The sequence below is a fragment of the Heloderma suspectum genome, chromosome 4, assembly GCF_057233095.1.
Source record: "Heloderma suspectum isolate Gila_16-S chromosome 4, 16-S_ref, whole genome shotgun sequence".
Classification (NCBI taxonomy): Eukaryota; Metazoa; Chordata; class Lepidosauria; order Squamata; family Helodermatidae; genus Heloderma; species Heloderma suspectum.
In genome coordinates, this window is record NC_139461.1 from 290,130,969 (window position 1) to 290,150,551 (window position 19,583).

Below are 19,583 nucleotides of genomic sequence, written 5' to 3' on the forward strand. Positions count from 1 at the left end.
ACTATATTTCTCATAAAAATTGTGTGATAGGAATGACAGAGTTGTGCTGAATATTCTTTCATTTTGATATTCCCTTTGAAAGAATGCAGCTAAACAAATTACTAGAAAATACTCTGGTAATGCCAAACATTTCTACAGTTTCAATGCTGTTTGGTTTCCTTTTCTTCTCTGGGTCTCTACTTCTTCCATCTCCATTTTCCTCCTTTTTCTTTGTCACCACCACACTCGGCTTCATTTGTCCACACTGCCATTTAATCTCACTGGCTGCGGCAACTCACATGATTCTGTTGATGATCCCATCATGTTATGTCTGACATAACTTGTAAAATCACACCAAAGCCAAGCAAACAGCAGCATGGACAAATGAAGCTGAGAAAAGGAAGGGGGGGAAGGAGGATGAAAGGAAAATAGAGCCAATAATATCATTGTGAATGTGTTTGCAATTAATCCTCCCAAAATCACCAAAACCAGCTTTTCGGCACTCATGAAACAAAACATAAAAAGAGGTTTTTGGCTCAACCCCTAGATAGGACTTTTTTGTTGTTGTTTATTCGTTCAGTCGCTTCTGACTCTTCATGACTTCATGGACCAGCCCACGCCAGAGCTTCCTGTCGGCCATCGCCACCCCCAGGTCCCCCAAGCTCGAGTCCATCACCTCCGGAATATCATCCATCCATCTTGCCCTTGGTCCGCCCCTCTTCCTTTTGCCTTCCACTTTCTTGAGCATCAGCATCTTCTCCAGGGTATCCTGTCTTCTCATGATGTGGCCAAAGGACTTCAGTTTTGCCTTTCATATCATTCCCTCAAGTGAGCAGTCTGGCTTTATTTCCTGGAGTATGGACTGGTTTGATCTTCTTGCAGTCCAAGGCACTCAAAATTTTCCTCCAACACCACAGTTCAAAAGCATCTATCTTCCTTCGCTCAGCCTTCCTTATGGTCCAGCTCTCGCAGCCATAGGTTACTACAGGGAATACCATTGCTTTAACTATGCGGACCTTTGTTGTCAGTGTGATGTCTCTGCTCTTAACTGTTTTATCAAGATTTGTCATTGCTGTCCTCCCAAGAAGTAAACTTCTTCTGATTTCCTGGCTGCAGGCAGCGTCTGCAGTAATCTTTGCGTCTAGAAAGTCTGTCACTGCCTCCACGTTTTCTCCCTCTATTTGCCAGTTATCAATCAATCTGGTTGCCATAATCTTGGTTTTTTTGAGGTTTAACTGTAACCCAGCTTTTGCACTTTCTTCTTTCACCTTCGTCATGAGGTTCCTCAGCTCCGGCTCACTTTCAGCTATCAAAGTTGGTATCATGTGCATATCTGAGATTGTTAATGTTTCTTCCAGCGATTTTAACTCCAGCCTTGGCTTCATCAAGCCCAGCACGTCGCATGATGTGTTCTCTGTACAGGTTGAATAGGGAGGGTGAGGGTATACAACCCTGCCATACTCCTTTCCCAATCTTAAACCAGTCCGTTGTTCCGTGGTCTGTTCTTACCGTTGCTACTTGGTTGTTATACAGATTCCTCAGGAGGCAAGGTGATTTGGTATCCCCATACCACTAAGAACTTGCCACAATTTGTTATGATCCACACAGTCAAAGGCTTTAGAATAGTCAATAAAACAGAAATAGATGTTTTTCTGAAACTCCCTGGCTTTCTCCATTATCTAGTGGATATTGGCAATTTGGTCTCTAGTTCTTCTGCCTTTTCTAAACCCAGCTTGTACATCTGGCAATTCTCGTTCCATGAATTTCTGAAGTCCACCTTGCAAGATCTTGAGCATTACCTTACTGGCATGTGAAATAAGTGCCACTGTTTGATAGTTTGAACATTCTTTAATGTTTCCCTTTTTTGGTATGGGGATATAAGTTGATTTTTTCCAATCTGATGGCCATTCTTGTGTTTTCCAAATTTGCTGGCATATGTATGGCATGCATCACTTTGACAGCATCGTCTTGCAAGATTTTAAACAGTTCAGCTGGGATACTGTTGTCTCCTGCTGCCTTGTTATGAGCAATGCTTCTTAAGGCCCATTCAACCTCACTCTTCAGGATGTCTGGCTCTAGCTCACTGACCACACCGTCAAATCTATCCCCAATATTATCCTTCCTATACAGATCTTCCATATATTCTTGCCACCTTTTCTAGCTCTCTTCTGCTTCTGTTAGGTCCTTGCCACCTTTGTTTTTGATCATACCCATTTTTGCCTGGAATTTACCTCCAATGTTCCTAATTTTCTGGAAGAGGTCTCTTGTCCTTCCTGTTCTATTTTCTTCTTCCTCTTCCGCACATTGCTTGTTTAAAAATAATTCCTTATCTCTTCTGGCTAACCTCTGGAATTTTGCATTTAATTGGGCATATCTCCCCCTATCACTGTTACCTTTTGCTTTCCTTCTTTCTTGGGCTACTTCCAGTGTCTCAGCAAACAGCCATCTTGCCTTCTTGGTTTTCTTTTTCTTTGGGATGTTTTTTGTTGCCGCCTCCTGAACGATGTTGCGAACTTCTGTCTATAGTTCTTCCGGGACCCTATCTACTAAATCTAGTCCCTTAAATCTATTCTTCTCCTCCACTGCATATTCATTAGAAATATTAGTGAGCTCATATCTAACTGATCTGTGGGTCTTCCCTATTCTCTTTAGTCTGATTCTAAATTGTACAATAAGAAGTTCGTGATCTGAACTACAATCAGCTCCAGGTCTTGTTTTTACCAACTGTATAGATGTCCGCCACTTTTGGCTACAAAGGATGTAGTCAATCTAGGGGTGGATGAAAGTCACTTACCTGTCCTCGAAGCTTGTTCGCGGTGGGGGGGAGGCGCTTCGCTGCTCCCCCCGCGAAGTTCAGGCCGGGTGGGGAGGCTTCCCGCCTCACCCAGCCGAAATTCAGGCCAGGGAGGAGGCGCCTCGCCTCGCCCGGCCGCGAACTCAAAAGTTTTTTTTTTTTAAACGCCCCCGTGATAGGCTACGTGACGATTAACGTAGCCTATCACAACTAGATCTGCAAAGTCAGCCATGATAGGCTACGTTAATCCTCACGTAGCCTATCACGGGTGACTTTAAAAAAAAAAAAAAGCGCGTACGCAAATGGCGGCCCCCATAGGGAGCCGCCATTCGCGTTCCTTATTTGGTCGCTGTAGTCTACGTAAATCTTTACGTAGACTACGGCGACCAAATAAGGAACGGGAATGGCGGCTCCCTATGGGGGCCGCCATTATCCGTATGCGCTTTTTTTTTTTTTTAATGTCACCCATGATAGGCTACGTGACGATTTACGTAGCCTATCATGGCTGACTTTGCAGATCTAGCCGTGATAGGCTACGTTAATCGTCACGTAGCCTATCACAGGGGTGGTTTTTTTTTTTTTTCTTTTATTGCAATGGCGGCAGCGGCAGCCGGTCAAAAGACCGGCTGCCGCTCCTGCCCCGGACGAACACCCGCCGAACCGCCGGCTGGACCCGCCGCCGGGAAGGACATTCGGCAAAGGTAAGTCCCGTCCCGGGGGGGGGTGCGGGGGGCGGGGGGGCGGAGAATTTCTCCCCGAAACTTGTTCGGGGGGCCGAACACATTGGCGCTCGGCCCCCCGAAGTTTCGGGGAGAAATTCTCCGCCATCCCTAAGTCAATCTGATTTTGGTGTCGACCATCTGGTGAAGTCCATGTATAAAGTCGTCTTTTAGCTTGCCCATAACATTATTAATTTCTTGGAGGAAACTTCATTAAAAAGTGAGTATTTCATTTTCCACATTTCACTAACAAGAAGCACAAGTTAAGTAAAACTGGTTATTAACCAATGCAGCCACATTCTCAGCCTGTAGGCAAGCAAAACCAATCATCAAAAATGTAGTTGAGTTGTGGTTGTGGACAATAATAGAAAACTTAATTTTTGTATGTATGTATGGTTAATTTTTTTCTGATTCTATTTTTCAAGTTTTCCACACACATACACACACAAAACTGTTGCAACTTGATCACATTTTACTTGTAACAATGCAGCACAAATGAAACCATATTGCTGTGTAGAATAATACATTAATCATCATCAGTCGTCATTCAGATCCGTACGTTCCTTCCAAGCAGTGCAAAAATATGAACAGATATCCTCACGAGAAGGATAAATGTCTTATCTCATAGTTCACCTAGCTTGGAATACATAATGGGGCTGCACTGAGAATGCAAGTTATTTATCATCCCTTGTATGGGGCAAAAGGCAATGATGGATGCCTTTTGAACCGTGAGAGATTTATGAAGGTTTTTACTCCTCGAGTGTTGCGGAATCAGGGGGCTGGAGTCCCTTATGCACAATGAATTTTTAGTGTACTTACTGATTTAATTATTATTATTTATTTTATTAAGAGCAAATAGACCAGGATGAAAAGCACTGTATCATCTCACTTTTTAGCTGTCAACCAACCATCACCACATTTTTTTAAACTGATGTAAACCAGCCAAATTCAAATGAAAATATAGACACATCCATACAACGATGTATTGCTGCCATTGGCAGGGGTACACTCTGATGTGCGAGTTGTATGCTACTGGTAGTGTAAATATCTTACTGGTTTGAATTTTAATCACCCAATGGAAGGAATGACCCTACTGGCAAAATTCCCAGAAACACATAGGCTTGGCTCGCTTGTAACAACAACCCAGGGTGTGGGTTGAGTATGGGTTGTCATTAATAGTGGGTTGCTGTTGAATCGTGGGTTGTCATTACTTGCAAACCTTGCACTATGGATTAACTATGCATTGCTAGCCATGAACAACCGAGGAAGAGAACTCATAATTTGTTGTTGGGTTGTGAACTCTGGGTTGTCCATAATTAACAACTCATAGTTCTGGATTTGCACATAACAACAACCCATGATTCAACAACAAACCATACACAGCCCGTACTCTGGGTAGTTGTTACATACAACTAGGTCATAGATGAAATATAGAGTTTTGAGCTGAACAAGGCTGCAATCCTCCATATAGCTGGGCTGAAGTCAATGGAATTTAAGTTGAATTGCATGCAAGACTTGCAGACAAATTCTGCAGTTAGAATGCATTATGTAAATGGGGTAATTTGGATAGATTTTTATTATTTGTGTAGTTTATTTATCATTGATACAGTTCTGAGTAAATCTGTATTATGAATACTCAAAGGAATGCCCAAATTCATAAAGCACAATTGCCTCAATCCAGCTAAAAGTCATACTGCCATGAACATATAGCTGAACACACCCCTTTATGTATGTTGGCCCACCGGGGACCTGATAAACCTCCTGTATTTGCTTCCTGTGTGGGCCTAGACAAATGGTTGGTAGGCTGCATTCAGCTCTATGGATCACATAATTCACAGGTAGGGTGGCCACTTACATATTACCAAAAAAAGAGTAAAAGCATCACCAAAAACAAGGACACCAATTTGCATAGCATTTGCATATGCTAATTTATATGTATAGATGCAAATTTAGAAATAATAACTATAATCTAAATAGAAATACAAGATATCTCACCATAGTGGAGAACACTGACGAGGTGACCTGTTCTCCTGCTTCTCAGTGTGCTGCCCAGGTGCCTTCAAATGGAGGTCACCTTCAAATAGAAGACTGTCCTCTATAAATCAGGGGACAGGGCCACCCTATGCCCAGGCTTGTTTTAAAGGCAAAGAAGGAAGCTCTCAATGGCAGCCTTGCAACCTTGTTGACCAGAGGCAAAAGAGGTCAGCATTTCTGTACTTTAACAGTTGTGCAGAATGGGAAATCTTAGTACATGTATCTTGTCTCAGCCCTGCATTACAATCAACGCCTGCTTACATTCCCTATCCTACACAACAACTGAAGCCATAGGAGGACTGTTCCCTCATTGCATCTAGTCAGCCTCCTTGCTTCCTAGTACAATCTTAATGCAGAGAAAAGAATAAACAGTTCCAAAAACATTATGAACTCGGACTAGGAGAAGATGCGTTGCTGGAGTTCTGTTGGGCTTTGCTGATTTCCTCTCATCGTAACTATATTCTCAGATGGCCTAAAGCTACGCTGCAAGTCCACCACTTTGAAAAGAAATCATATAAAGAAAACAAATAGCAATAAATGACATGAGAACAGCACATACTTTGTATTTCCAAGACAGATAGATGCATAAGAGATTGGATGTGGTACAAATGTAATGCCAGAATATGTTTTATTAGATGCATTTTGCCAGCCTGCTTTGTGCATACACAAACGAGCACACATTTATGACATATGTTTATAAAATACATCTGAGGGTTAAGAATGGGATTGGGGAAGTATAAAACTAGGGATGTACGAAAGTCACTTACCTTTTCGAAGGGTGACATTCGTGGTGGGGGGGAGGTGCTCCCTCCCTCCCCCCAAAATTCTCTGGCCGGCTCCGCTCCACAGAGATTCCGCGGAGCCGCCGGCCAGGGCCGCCTGCAGCCAGACATCCGGCTGCTGGGCAGCCTGCAGGGACGCAAATGGCAGCAGCCATAGCCACTGCCATTTACTTCCCTGTACTTTGCCGTGATAGGCTACGTAAATATTTACGTAGCCTATCACGGCAAAAAACAAAACAGCAGACGCAAATGGCAGCGGCTACGGCGGCCGCCATTTGCGTTCCCTTTTTTTTTTGCTGTTTTAGCCTACGTAAATATTTATGTAGGCTACTATGGCAAAAAAGAAAAAAGGGAACGCAAATGGCGTAGGGGCCGCCATTTGCGTTCCCTTTTTTTTTTTTACGTAGTAGCCTACATAAATATTTACGTAGGCTTAAACAGCAAAAAAAAAAAGGGAACGCAAATGGCGGCCCCTACGCAAGTCAGCATGGACAGCAGCAGGTAGGTGCCCTGTTCTGGGCCCATTTAGCCGGGGGGGGGCTTCGTTCCACCACGGATTTCGGGGGGCCGAATGCACTGGCATTTGGCCTCACCGAGATCCATGGCGGGAAGTCTCTGACATCCCTATATAAAAGACTCCCCAAAGATCTTTTGTCTGGTTAAGACATCATTGCAGAACAATATGTGATCTACCAAGGCAGAACGTCATTGTACTTCTATAATTTTTAAGACCCTGATTGCAGTTGCTCGATTACAGGTCTTCAACTAGGTGCGTTGAGACCCTCAAGTGGGCCACATTCCAACCTAATATGGTTTCACCACCACCACCACCACCACAAAGAGAAAGCATTTGATACACATAATATGGTAAAGCATTAAAAGCAAACCCCATATTGTAGGCCCGAGTTAAAGGAGGGACCTGGTTCTTTGAAGGGTGAACACCACCAGGCTAGATGTGTATTGCAAAAAGAAAGGCAATGGCCCAGTTTGCAGATGACAATAACCCAGGGTTGTTGTTTTTTAATCCTGGGTTGTCATGAACGAGTGAGCATGCTAGTTCACACTGCTTGATTGCTCTTGATGCTCCATCCCTGGGTTTTTGGCCATGATGTGTGAACCAGAAACTCTGACTTGTCTGGCCCTGGACAAGCCAAAATTCCTGGCTCTCACATTGTGGCTAGGGATGTTGTGAGAGTCCATGGGGGTGGTGGGGGTGGAGTCCGATGGATTCCCCCTTGCCCGCCCTCCTGGACCCCGCTTGCTGAACTGCGGGGTGGTCACAGACCTGCTCAGTGAACACCCTGCGGCTCAGTGAGTGCCTGGCAGCTGCCCGTCCTCCCTAGTGAGCCGCCTTTGTGCTCAACAATGGCAGCTCGGGTGCTTCCAGTAGGTCATGTTAAAGTCAGGCTGAAAAGGCCCTCTTTACACAACATTGTGTAAAAGGGGCCTTTACGGCCACCAAGTACATGACATCACCTACCCGGAAGTGCCCGAGCTGCCATTGTTGTGCACAGTGGCGGTTCACTAGGGAGGACGGGCAGCCCCGTAGCTTTGTCAGATGCTCACTGGGCTACAACGATGCTCACACAGTGCCTTCAGCAGGGGTGCGTGGCAGCAGTGGCTGGGCACGGGTGAGTCTGTCCATCCCTAATCATGGCAAACAATCCAGCATCCCTGGGCTTGTTAGCCATTCCTCTCATTGTGGCAGCGTGCACTTCCATGCTCACAATATCCCTCGCTTGCTTTGTTTTTATTGAGTTACTGTGACATGTGAACCCGGCCATTGTTTTATAATAATGTTACTTAAAGAAGAGAGAGAAGTCCAGTTAAAACAATCGAGCCCATGAAATATGGGTCAGGATCAAATCTTAAGAGTGCCACATCTGATACCACATGATTTGCGTGTTGCGTGAGCTGAGTGACTCCTTGTGTAGTCCTCCGCCCAGCTAGGAGGATCGCATCAGCTGGGTGAATTGTGCACACATGACCTCCAGTTCTTTTAACCTTTCCCCACAGGATTCTCCTTCTGGACCCTTTGTCATCTTCGAAGCAATCCTGTGAATCCATTCCACCTCATCTACATGTTTATTGATCTGCAGAGTCAAGAACTGAAAACAAGACTCCAGATGTGATCTTACCCATTTCATTGCTTTTTGCAGTGAGAATTACTTGTTCAGCATCAAGATGGTTATCATGACCCTAATTTGCCAAGGCAAATGTCCTTCATTTCGGCAACAAGTTTGCATTTGTGAGAACTTCAGGAGCGTGCCTTTTAAAAAATGTATGCTTAAAGTACGGTAGTATTAAACCCACCTTTAAAAAAACAAAACAAAACCCATTTCTGAACTTCCAAACTTCTGCTTAGCCCCCATTTCCCCTGTTCTCCCCACACCTCCTTTGCTGGCTCTTCTTCTGAAATGTCTACAGTATCTGTATCTGTAAGCTTCATTGCTTTATGCACCATTGTTTGCACTGTAACCACCAATCACAGCACAGAATGATGACACCATTTTGTAACAGCGCCACAGTGTGATGAAAGCACCAGGGCATGGCAAGGAACACAACCACACCTTTTTGAACATTGCCAACATTTTGGAGGAAGGAACTAAAGAGTGTTGGAAATGGCAATTTCAGTTGAAGATAAACTGAACTGCTGAGAGTCATTTCAACAGTACACAGCCTTTCTTTAAAGTACCAGTTGCCACTGGGAACTAATTTTGTATATCTTCTTCTGCATCAGAGAGACATGTTTACTGTCAGGCTGTTTGAAGAGGAGCAATAAAAACCAGTGAAAAAGTTATGTCCACTCATATATATCCCCCTGGATGAGCTTTATCCTGCACCTCTGTGCCTATACCTTTTACCTGCTTGCTTGCTTATTTCCATACCAACGCATAATCCTTTGCTGATCTATATGCTTAGCATCACATGGAAATGAGGGAATAATCCATGGATCACTGAAGTATATCATTTTGATTTACTATGTAACATTTAAATGTTTTGAGGTCAGACCTCTGTGAGGGAATAATTCACAGCTGGATATATGGCTCCTTCAGAATATACATTTATTGCCAACAAGTACCACACAGATTGTTTTTTACGCACTTGCTCTTTATTGCTTATGTGAGATGCTGTAGCAGGATAGTTCGCATAAACATTTATATAGGTTTTCAAAAACAGTTGTTACCGAGAAAATAAGCCTTTTTTTTCTCTGTTTACACAGATTCAGAACAAAAGATTCTACTTCCTGTAATTGACAAGTGGGCGTGTTTTTCTCTCTCGAGTCAATGAGTGGAAGAAGCAAATGCTTGAGATATATTCCTGACAGTCCTTAAATTAGTAGTAGCTTGACACATTGGTGAACAATTACTATATGCCAAGGGGTTTAAAAGTAATGGGGAGTGTTTTTCCAAAGGACAGCGAACGTTTCAACAGTACACAGAATGGAAGTTTTGTTCCATTCCGACAAAACAATTCCCTCTTCCCATTTGATTAGTTAAAAAAGAGAGAGATGTGCATAGTTAAGGCTCCAGTTTATGCAGAGTAACGCATACTTAAGGCTATTGATTTCAATGGGCTTAGGTCTGCCTAACTCTGCATAGGATCAGGCTGTACATTTATTGGGCTATAGGACATGATTCTTTCCAATAATTGCACTATTTATTTTTCTGCATAAAATATACTTTGACTGGTTGATTAATGCCTTGATTGTTTAGAATATATTATGTACCCACTAGTTTATACAAATAATTTCAAAATGTACCACTACAGGATAGTTGTTTTTTTATTTTTTTTATTTTTTTAATCAGAATTTGAAATAAAAAGAAACAGACCTGCCTAAGAATCACAAGACGCATCAAAGTAATATTCAACAGGGATATTTGGGTGGAGGCATAGTGCACAATCCATCCTATCGTGGACAGTTGGGTATAGGCCTGCTTCAGTCACCACTGGCATTTCCAGTTTCTACCTTTGGCAGATGAGTATATGTGATGTCTGCACAGCTCTGTAGTTCCCGATACTGCCAAGATACTGCAGAACGAATATAGTGGGAGGGATGAAACAGGGTTCTATGGTGCTTGCTGTCAACTGCTTTGCACATGCCAGCTCTATGACGGAGTATGTCCTTCAGTGCCAGTATCTCTAAGTTTCCAACCCTTGAAACAACTCCTAAACTGACATTGTTTTCTCTACCTTCACAACATCTAACAAAATGGGTTTAGTTTGACCAGATGGGATATTCCAAAGTTCCACTTGCACTCACTGTCCCTCTCACATGTGCATGTCCCTTTGGATTGTGGCCAGAGAGCAATCATCTTGATCCTAATAAACCAACTGGTTTCTTGCGGTTTAGGGTGGCCTGAGCTTTTGTAGGCAGGAACCTACTTCATCAGATTCCCCATGAAAAACAACTTTGCAATTGGCCAGTGGCAAGACAATGTACATCTCGTATGAATATTTTGTTTTCTATCCAAGGAAAGCTTAAGAAGGATTACACAAAAATAATGAAAGCGGTAAATCATCATGGTTGTGGCTGCTCCTATTTCTTCTAATTTATTGTTTATTTATTTGGGGTGGCAGTCTTGCCTTAAAAATAATAATAATCCAGTGCTGTCAAAAAACAGGACCTAAAGATAAATCCTTCCAACTTTGCATTGTATTTTTCAATAGTGCAGTCTCAAACATCCTCCACTTGCAGATTAAGTGTGTGCTATTTGGCTCACATGTTAATAAATTTTTCTCATTTGTGAGAGTCACTGAATAGAGCAAGCGAATTGTTTTACTCAGTAGGTGGTGGAGCAATAATGAAGCATTGTGATTAAGTAGCGTTGGAACCTCTTATCTTTCGCACTGAGTGGGAGGTACCATTAGTAGTAAAAGTAATTACCTGTGTAGAACATGCTGATTGCATCAAGTGTATCTGCTACATAATACTAGGGGAGACTTCAAAACTTTATGGGCTTTAAGGGAGTTTCATTTGCCGACGGTTTCAAATCTTAATCAATTGTGCTATTTTCTTATGTTGCATTGATGTCTACGTTACAAACAACTCAACTAAAAAGTTCCTTTCTCTCATCAAAATTTGTTTGTCAGATTTGTTCCTCTTGAAGCAAATGGACCATTGGATGCAATGATTAAATTGCTTGTAAGTTCCTAGACGTAAAACCAATGTGGTGGAGGTGGGGGTGGGGGTGGGCGCTGGAGTCATCAGCAAAATCCCTATGGCCCAATTTGGAATGACCCTGATTAAATATTTCACTATAATTCCACAATAATTCTAAAATTTCTATCCATTCACCCTAGGGATGGATGGATTTTGTAAAATCTGTTCTATCTGCATTTCATGGATTGCCAGGTGCCTTTCATTCTATCATCTGCTCATTGACAGAATTGGATTTTTCCCCCAGTTTCCTGAATTTACGCAAATTTGAACTTACGAAAAATCCCCCCAAATGTGCAAATCCCCCCAAAATGTGCATTTTCATGCTTTAGCCTATGGAGAAATGCACATTTTTTAGCCAGTGATTTTAATTGTATGCATTTTTCTATGACTAAATTTTCATAAAATTCCAGAAAGTTTTTTTTTTTTTTTTTTTTTTAAAGAACAGTCCACAAGTCCGTGGAATCCATGCAACTCATGAAAAGCTGGTCTGCTGTGGAATCCATGGGTTGGACTGATAGAAATCCAAACTCATTTGATTCTGTTGTGGATTTCTCCAACATCCCTGATTTACCCTCCTCCACAATTTAAAACTGGGCTCTGTCACAAGTCAGGTTGGAGAGGGCTCCAACTCACCACTTGAAATGGAATTCTGTGCAGACAGAAGAACTGTTCCCCATGAAGGACTATAAGAGATCTGGTGGAGATGAAGGATTCAGTTTCAAGAGGCAGGCTGGAATCCTCCCTACCTGTCGATTCAATCATACTGTATCTGGCATGCTGGGGTGTGTTCAGACATCACCTGGAACATCACACAACATGAGTCTCTCCTTAAGGATTTCTTTAATGAAGAAGTCAGTTCCCCACCACAAAGCCCAGATGTGGAGAACTAAGCAATGACTCCATTTACAATATTGTGTGACTTGCATCAGCTTTTCCTGTGATGTAACCCAGGCGGAAAGCTGGTGCAAATAAACTCTTATTCTACTCAGTACAGACTCAAGGAAGGATTGAAAAGAGCAGGATTTTTCCCTTTCAGACGATGAGCACAGACATTTTCAGAGGTTCTTTCAACTATTTTTGGCAGTGTATTAGGACATATTGATTTGATAATGAGTGGCATATGCACAAATGAATACAGCAAACTGTTAGGGAATTGATTGCCCAGTTTTCTACCATAGTCTGTTCTAAGCAGACGAAAGCTTGTCACAGTAATGATAAACCTTTATCAACTCTGTTGAATCAACATGCTTGCTAAATTATAGATCCTTCCAATCTGGAAAATTAAACTTTACCTTCTAAAGTTAGGTTGCCAAGCAAAATTTATTCTGATCTTTTCAAATGCTCAGGAAGGGTATTTATATTATTTTTAAAAACAAAAAAATATTTCTTGTATATTGCCCCCTCCTTGCAAAGAGTGCTGCAATAATAATTGTAGTGATTCTCATCTCAGTGCATGTGTGTGTGTGTGTGCAGCAAATGGCTGAAAATGTGCAATTTGGCTGTTTGTGTGAGGTTTTCATCCAATTTAAATTGTAAAATGCATGTATTCAGTGTAAGCAAAATTAGTTAGGAAAGAAAGAAACATAAGGATCACAGTCCAAAGCTTCTGAAGGGTGGGGAGATATGGTCCAATGTGCACACATGATATATAGAAGGGGGGGGAGGGCTGATGAAATGCCAGAATTTATATACACCAGAAATGCCTAGATTGTCAGTGTTCTATAGTAATGCAAAATCTACCATTTTGATCTTGATAACACCAAGGAAAACATTCTCATTTCTGTTTTAGGGAAATGAATCCAAGCATCTATCTAAATCTTGGTCCATGTCCATTTGCTTTCTTAGATACACAGTATATTTCCAAGCAAGAAGAGGGAAATTAGTTGTTTTTGTCCTTGTGGATTTGTTTATTTTATTTTTTTAAATAAGATTTGAAAAATGTTTTTGGCAGGGAAAATGAAATGTATGCTTTAAAAGCCCTTCCTAGAATGTCACATCAAATATTGTTCTTGATAAAAGTGAATCACAGACAGCAGCAAGCAACAAAAAAAATTGAGAAAAGAAACAGACCTTAGACCTTGGGCTCTAAAGAAATTTCAAAAGGACAATCTTAATTTGAGACGAAATAAAAGACTGAACACCTGATGTTCATTAGCGGAAGGGAGGAAAAAATCATTGTCTTGATAGCTTGGACAGAAACTGGTAGTGTGACGTGAAATTAAATTACCTGAACAGCATTTGAAAATAAAAGAAGTAAAACCCTGATTTGTGAAAACATTTCAGATTTCTGAATTCTTTCGAAGCCTAGAAATGCAAACAATAGATCTCAGCTGCCACAGGGATTGGCTTGTGGTTAAAGTACTACTTTGGCACTTTTTCAAAATAGTTACAATGCTTGAGCTGCAAAAGACCAGGGATATTTTTGCCCACTAACCAGGAAAGTACTGGCCTAACCTGATCTTTGGTCTTAGGCCAGTTGCCAGGTGTGTGTGTGTGTGTGTGTGTGTGTGTAAACCTAGAAATTTGTCATGGTTGCCAGAATAAGAATAATAAGAATAATAATAATTATTATTATTATTTTGAGGGTGCTATCAGACAGAGGCGTCCTGTTGCTACCAGTCTAAAGACATAGTGCACCTATTCCAACTGGGTTTTTTTTCTGGTAAGAAAAAAGAAGCTGAGGGGAAACACAAGAAGGCTACAAATGAAAGACAACAGTGTTGCCCTGACTTCCCCATGAAACTCTGTTTGAGGCAAGGTGATTGCAGGATAAAAGGCTTCTCTGAAAGCACCCTGAGTTAAAGCCAACAGTTTTGTTTCCATGTAGTATGAATAGGGTTGTTAGAGGAATCTACAACATAATCAAATGTGTTCAGAGTTTTATGAATCCTACCCACAGATTCCACAGTAGACCGGCTTTTCCCTAGTCACATGGATTCCATGGACTTACAGATCATTTTCTCACCTTCCCGAGTTTTGCGCAAGTATAGTAATAGAAAAATATGCATTTTTTAAAGAGACCAACCGTAAATGTGCATTTCCCCCATAGGCTAAAGCATGAAAATGCACATTTTGGGGGGATTTCCACATTTGGGGGGGGGATGCACAAATTTGGAAACTCCCCCCAAATCCCATTTCCCTCCATGAGTGGATGACAGAATGAAAGGCGCCTGACAATCCATGAAATGCAGATGGAATGGATTTTATACCATCTGTACATCCCTAAGCATGAATGGTTAGACCAGCATTCCCCAAACGGGTGCCCTCCAGATGTATTGGGCCACTGACTGGGAATTATAGGAGTTGCAGTCCAACATATCTGGAGTTGGTTGGAGGAGGCTGTCAGGGTGGAAACTGAGCCCAGAGAGCCTCAGAGCAGTTCGGATTCTGAGGAGGAACAGCTATCCGTGGGAGAGGGGCCAGCTTATCCCTCACAGGCTCAGCACCTGGCAGAGATTCCTCCTGCCAGCATTCCAGAGATAGAGAGCGACCCAGGTAGTGAGGGAATGCGGGAGGGGCCTTCTTAGATGCTCGACACAGCCGCAAAGAGCAACGAGCAATGGAGGGCATGGAAAGGAGGCATAGTGCCCATTTGGCACGCAAGCAACGGCCGCTTCCCATGGACCCAAGGGAAAGAGGGAGGATCTCTTGCTAGCCCATACGTTCTGGGTCTTCAAGTGACTCTCTTTCAAACGGGGATCAACTGACTATTTGAAACTTAGGCTACCCTGCTGTTCCTTGCTTAGTCGCTGGTGATTAGCATCTGAAAGAGTCATTAAGTTGTAAAAGGATTAAAGCTTTGAAAAGAAATCCTTTCATCTGTGTCTTGAGTTGGCTATTAGTAGGGATGTACGAAAGTCACTTACCTTTCCACGGATTATGTTGATGGGGGGGAGGCGCTCTGTCCCTCCCCCCGGAATCCTCAACGGGGAGGAGGCGATCCATTCCTCCCCCCCGGAATCCTCCACAGCCAGCTGTGCTCTGCGGCAGCTCCACGGAGCAGCTGGCCAGGCCCAGGCCAGAGCCGTCCGCAGCCGGATTTCCGGCTGTGAAGGGCTCTGGGTAAAAAAACAACAACAAAAAACCCGAATACACAGACCACCGCCATTTGTGTTCCTTATTTGGCTACGGCCACCGCCATTTGTGTTCCTTATTTTTGGCTGTCTTAATCTACATAAATATTTACATAGACTATGACGGCAAAAATAAAGGGGAACGCAAATAGCGTAGCAGGCGCTATTTGCGTCCCTTTTTGATTCACCGTTTTAGCCTACGTAAATATTTACGAAGACTAAGACGGCCAAAAATAAGGAACGTACGCGTTTTTTGTTTTTTTTTACCCAGCCATGATAGGCTACGTAAATCTTTACGTAGCCTCTCACGTCTTGTAAAAAAAAAAAAAAACCCAACAAGACTGCAAATGGCGGTGGCAGCCAGTCGGAAGACCAGCCACCGCCACTGAAGCCACCGCCGGAGCCACCGCCGGAGCCGCCGCCGCCCGGAACATCTGCCCCAGGTAAGTCTCATTCCGGGGGGGATCCGCGGGGGGCAGGGGGATGGCAGGTCATTCCGCCATGGAGTTCGGGGGCCCGAATGCACTGGCATTCGGCCTCACTGAGATCCGTGGCGGAATTCTCTGACATCCCTAGCTATTGGAATCTACTGGGAGAAGCCGCCAGAGCGCTCCTGACAGAGGCTGACTTAGACTATGTAGCCAATCCATGAACACTACAGTGCCAGGTCGAGCTTATCACCCCAGTGCACCATGGGAAGCCGTAGGAGGTGTCTGTCTGTTTCACTCAGAAATGCTTCCCACAGCCTCTTTCAAGCTGAGGGAGACAGTATGAGGGGTGGCAGAGCAACTGGCTCCTCATACCCACTCACTTGTGTAGTGGATCCGGGGTTTGCAGGGACGCAGTAGCGACACTTCTTTATTTGCAGGCAGGGACATTAACATTATCAGCTGCCCCACTCAGAACTCCCTGTTCCCTCTGGACAATTCTCATATTATGTGGGGGAGCTGGGGGGGGGATGAATTTTCCCAACAACAATGTATTGTTCTCTGTTGTAATGCAAAGTATTTTGCAGTTGGCAATTGAATGGGCAATTAAGACCCATTAGCTCCTAGTGGAGATAAAACTGCCAGAACTGTTTTGTTGGTATGGATTACCACAACTGCCTGAACTTTCATTTGGGGCGTGGCTAAGGGGACTGTAATGATGAGAACCCACACTTCAAAATTTACTCACTACATCACTGTATCCACTTTATTGTGTGGCTCTGCTCCTTGACTCACCCCAGGCTCTGCTTCCTGGCTAGGTAACAATATTTTTGAAATCAAATCTTGGCAACTTCTACTTTCCCAGTGGTTAAATAGCCCCAGGTGGAGTGATCCTCAGCTGTCATTTGACTTGGCTGACCCCCTTTCTCTTACCTCCCTTATGCTGCATACTGATTTCCCTCCAACAAATGTTGGATTGTATGAGTATATCCCCTTGAGTACAACGGCAACTGTCCGAGGGCTGATTTTAGACAGCATTTTGTTCTTTTCACTCAGGTGACTTCCCTGCATTCATTTCTCTGCTGAAAAAAAAAAAAAGTGACATCTAGGCATGGTGACAGGCTCTGGTCCCTCCATTTCTGTTAAACTAAATTTTATTAAGAAGATTCGTATCAGTGATACACACTAGAACAAATGGTTTTGATCAGTCTAAATAGCCCTTAGGCCAAACATCATGTTCCTTATGCCAATTACCAATTAGTCCTGATTCCAGAGAGAAAAATACACAGGAGAGGAACAAAAAGAGAAGGAAATTGGAAGAGGAAAATATGAGTTTGGCTGTACTTTTCATTTTTTGAAAAGAAAATGACAGGTTTCTAGATCTCATGATTACACTGGATAGCTTTAAAAAGATGAAAGGCTCTGTCTGAGGATGAAGAAGAGAATGAGTAGGGCTTGTACTGGCTCAAATGACATCCATTGCTCTTTGTAGTTCCATTGTGGACCTGAGCTTTACATTTATATATTCTGAATTATTTATTCTGCCATTTGACAAACTTGCTGGCATTCAACATATAAAGCTATCTTTTATGTAGACCACTGGTCCATCTAGGCTAGTCCTCTCTATTCTGATGGGCAGCAGCTCTCCAAGATGTTAGGCAGAGATGTTCCCTATCCCTGTTGCTTGAGATCTTTTTAACTAGAGATGCCAGGGTTTGAACATGGGAAGCTTCGGAATGTAAAGCATTTATTCTATTGGTAAACTATAAGACACCACCTCCACTGGCTGAAACCCATTGCTCAGCAGAGCATTACCAGCCCATCTCCATGCATTTCACTTGGACTTAAACCTATAGCTTGGAGAAGGGCCGTTACACATGCTTTATGTGCAGAAGGCATCAGATTTAGTCCCTTGTATCTCTAGGTAGAGCTGAGAAACACTCTCATCTGAAACCCTAGAGATGCTGCCGGTCAACATAGACAACACAGAGCTAGATGGACCAGTGGTTGACTCTGTATTAGAGATGGGGGAGAAATTCATTTGGTTTACATTTTAACACGAACTAACCCAATTTTGCACTGATAAACAACCCAGAACTCAGCTACCCTTCGACATTTACACTTCTCTGAATGTTGCAATGGAGTTCTCTAATCAAAACGAATGTTTACAAAACTGCATTTATTAGAGAAAAGTGCATGCATACATGTATATATTTGTGAAAATATTAGAGTGAAATATATCAGAAGCAAAATTGCCTACAAAAATGCATGTATTAGGAGAAATGCGCACAAAAATGCATACGAAATTTCATGCAAACCTGTACAAAAAAATTCTCAGTGTTCAGGATAAAAATTGGCAGATGCATCCATCCCTACACCTGTATAAGGCAGATTCCTACATTCCTAAGTTGGGGCCTAAGCAAAGCAACACAGGGGTTCAGTGTGTTCCCAATTACCACTGCATTTCCTGTCCATGGAATTTGGGGGCAGGGGAAGGTTGATTTGCAATAAATTAGCCTTCCCAATTATGAACATGGAACAATAATCTTTACCTTGGGTCTCTCTGAGTTGTTGACAATGGTTCTGCACATTAGAACATTAAACAATCTATGTTGCTAACCCAATTCTCCCCAGGTACAGTTGTAAAAAACAAGACATGGCCTAAGGGACCAAGGAGGAGAGAGATGTGAGGAGGCATAGAGAAAGCTCACATAAATAATATTCCCAGTATGGTATTCCCTAGTATGGCTGTGAAATCGCACTGGCTCTTTGGTGCTGGTTTCTGAAGGACTCCTTAGAATGCTACCTTCTTTGTTATTTTTAAACTCCCAGAATGCAACAGCCTGCAATGGGAGATAACAACTTTAGGCTGGGCATACACACCTGCATTTAAAAGTGTTTCTGTCAAGCCTCTGCTTCATTTGTCCCTGACAGTACTCATAAGGTATTTGTGGGATGGGGACTGGGGATACAAAACAAATTCAGTGCAGTTGTGAAGCCAGTGTTATGGTTTACAGTGTCCTTGGACAGCTGTAAAAATCCTTCTCTGGCATATTTGATTAACGTTTAGGCTTAGCATGTTTCAACAGCAAAAACAGGCTTCAATAATGAACTTGGATCCCATCCAGCTTTTTCCCTGAATCCTGATAAACAACGCAAGTCCCAGAAGTAGAGTGCAAGTGATCTACCTATGAGGAACTCAAATCCCCTAATGTTTTGTTATATGTGCAGAGAATAACAAGGCACAGCTTAAGGACTGGCAGTATCTTCACCAATGTAAGCTGGAATTTTGCTGAATCATGCCAAGGAAAGGATCTGATTTTTAATGTCGTCAGTTCTGGAGCACTTCAGGGATGTGAAAGAAAGAGATAAAAGTTAAAATAGTCCCATCTTGGCTTCAATCATTCACTTTGGCAAATAAATAAATACATAAAAATCACATTCTTTCTTTTAATGTGGTAAGACCCTGATGCAGTAACTTTATCAGTGTTTGCCAAACTTTTGAATACTTCTCTTGAATAAATATCGGAGAGGCACTTTATTCTTGCACTCAAAAAGATACATATATATTCTCAATCAATTCCCCAAACATCAAGTAAGCATTATCCTT

At 42.6% G+C, this 19,583-nt stretch overlaps 1 protein-coding gene and 1 long non-coding RNA gene across 2 annotated transcripts in view; both read left to right on the forward strand.

Moving 5' to 3' along the window:
- Positions 1 to 9,117, forward strand: part of LOC146348859 (uncharacterized) — a 97,450-nt gene extending 88,333 nt beyond the window's left edge. Inside the window, exon 4 of the long non-coding RNA XR_014790741.1 lies at positions 8,325 to 9,117. This is a non-coding gene — a long non-coding RNA (uncharacterized LOC146348859). The remainder of the gene's footprint in view (positions 1 to 8,324) is intronic.
- The window catches only part of TSHZ2 (teashirt zinc finger homeobox 2), a 488,278-nt gene that overhangs the window by 110,836 nt on the left and 357,859 nt on the right, over positions 1 to 19,583 (forward strand). The window lies entirely within an intron of this gene.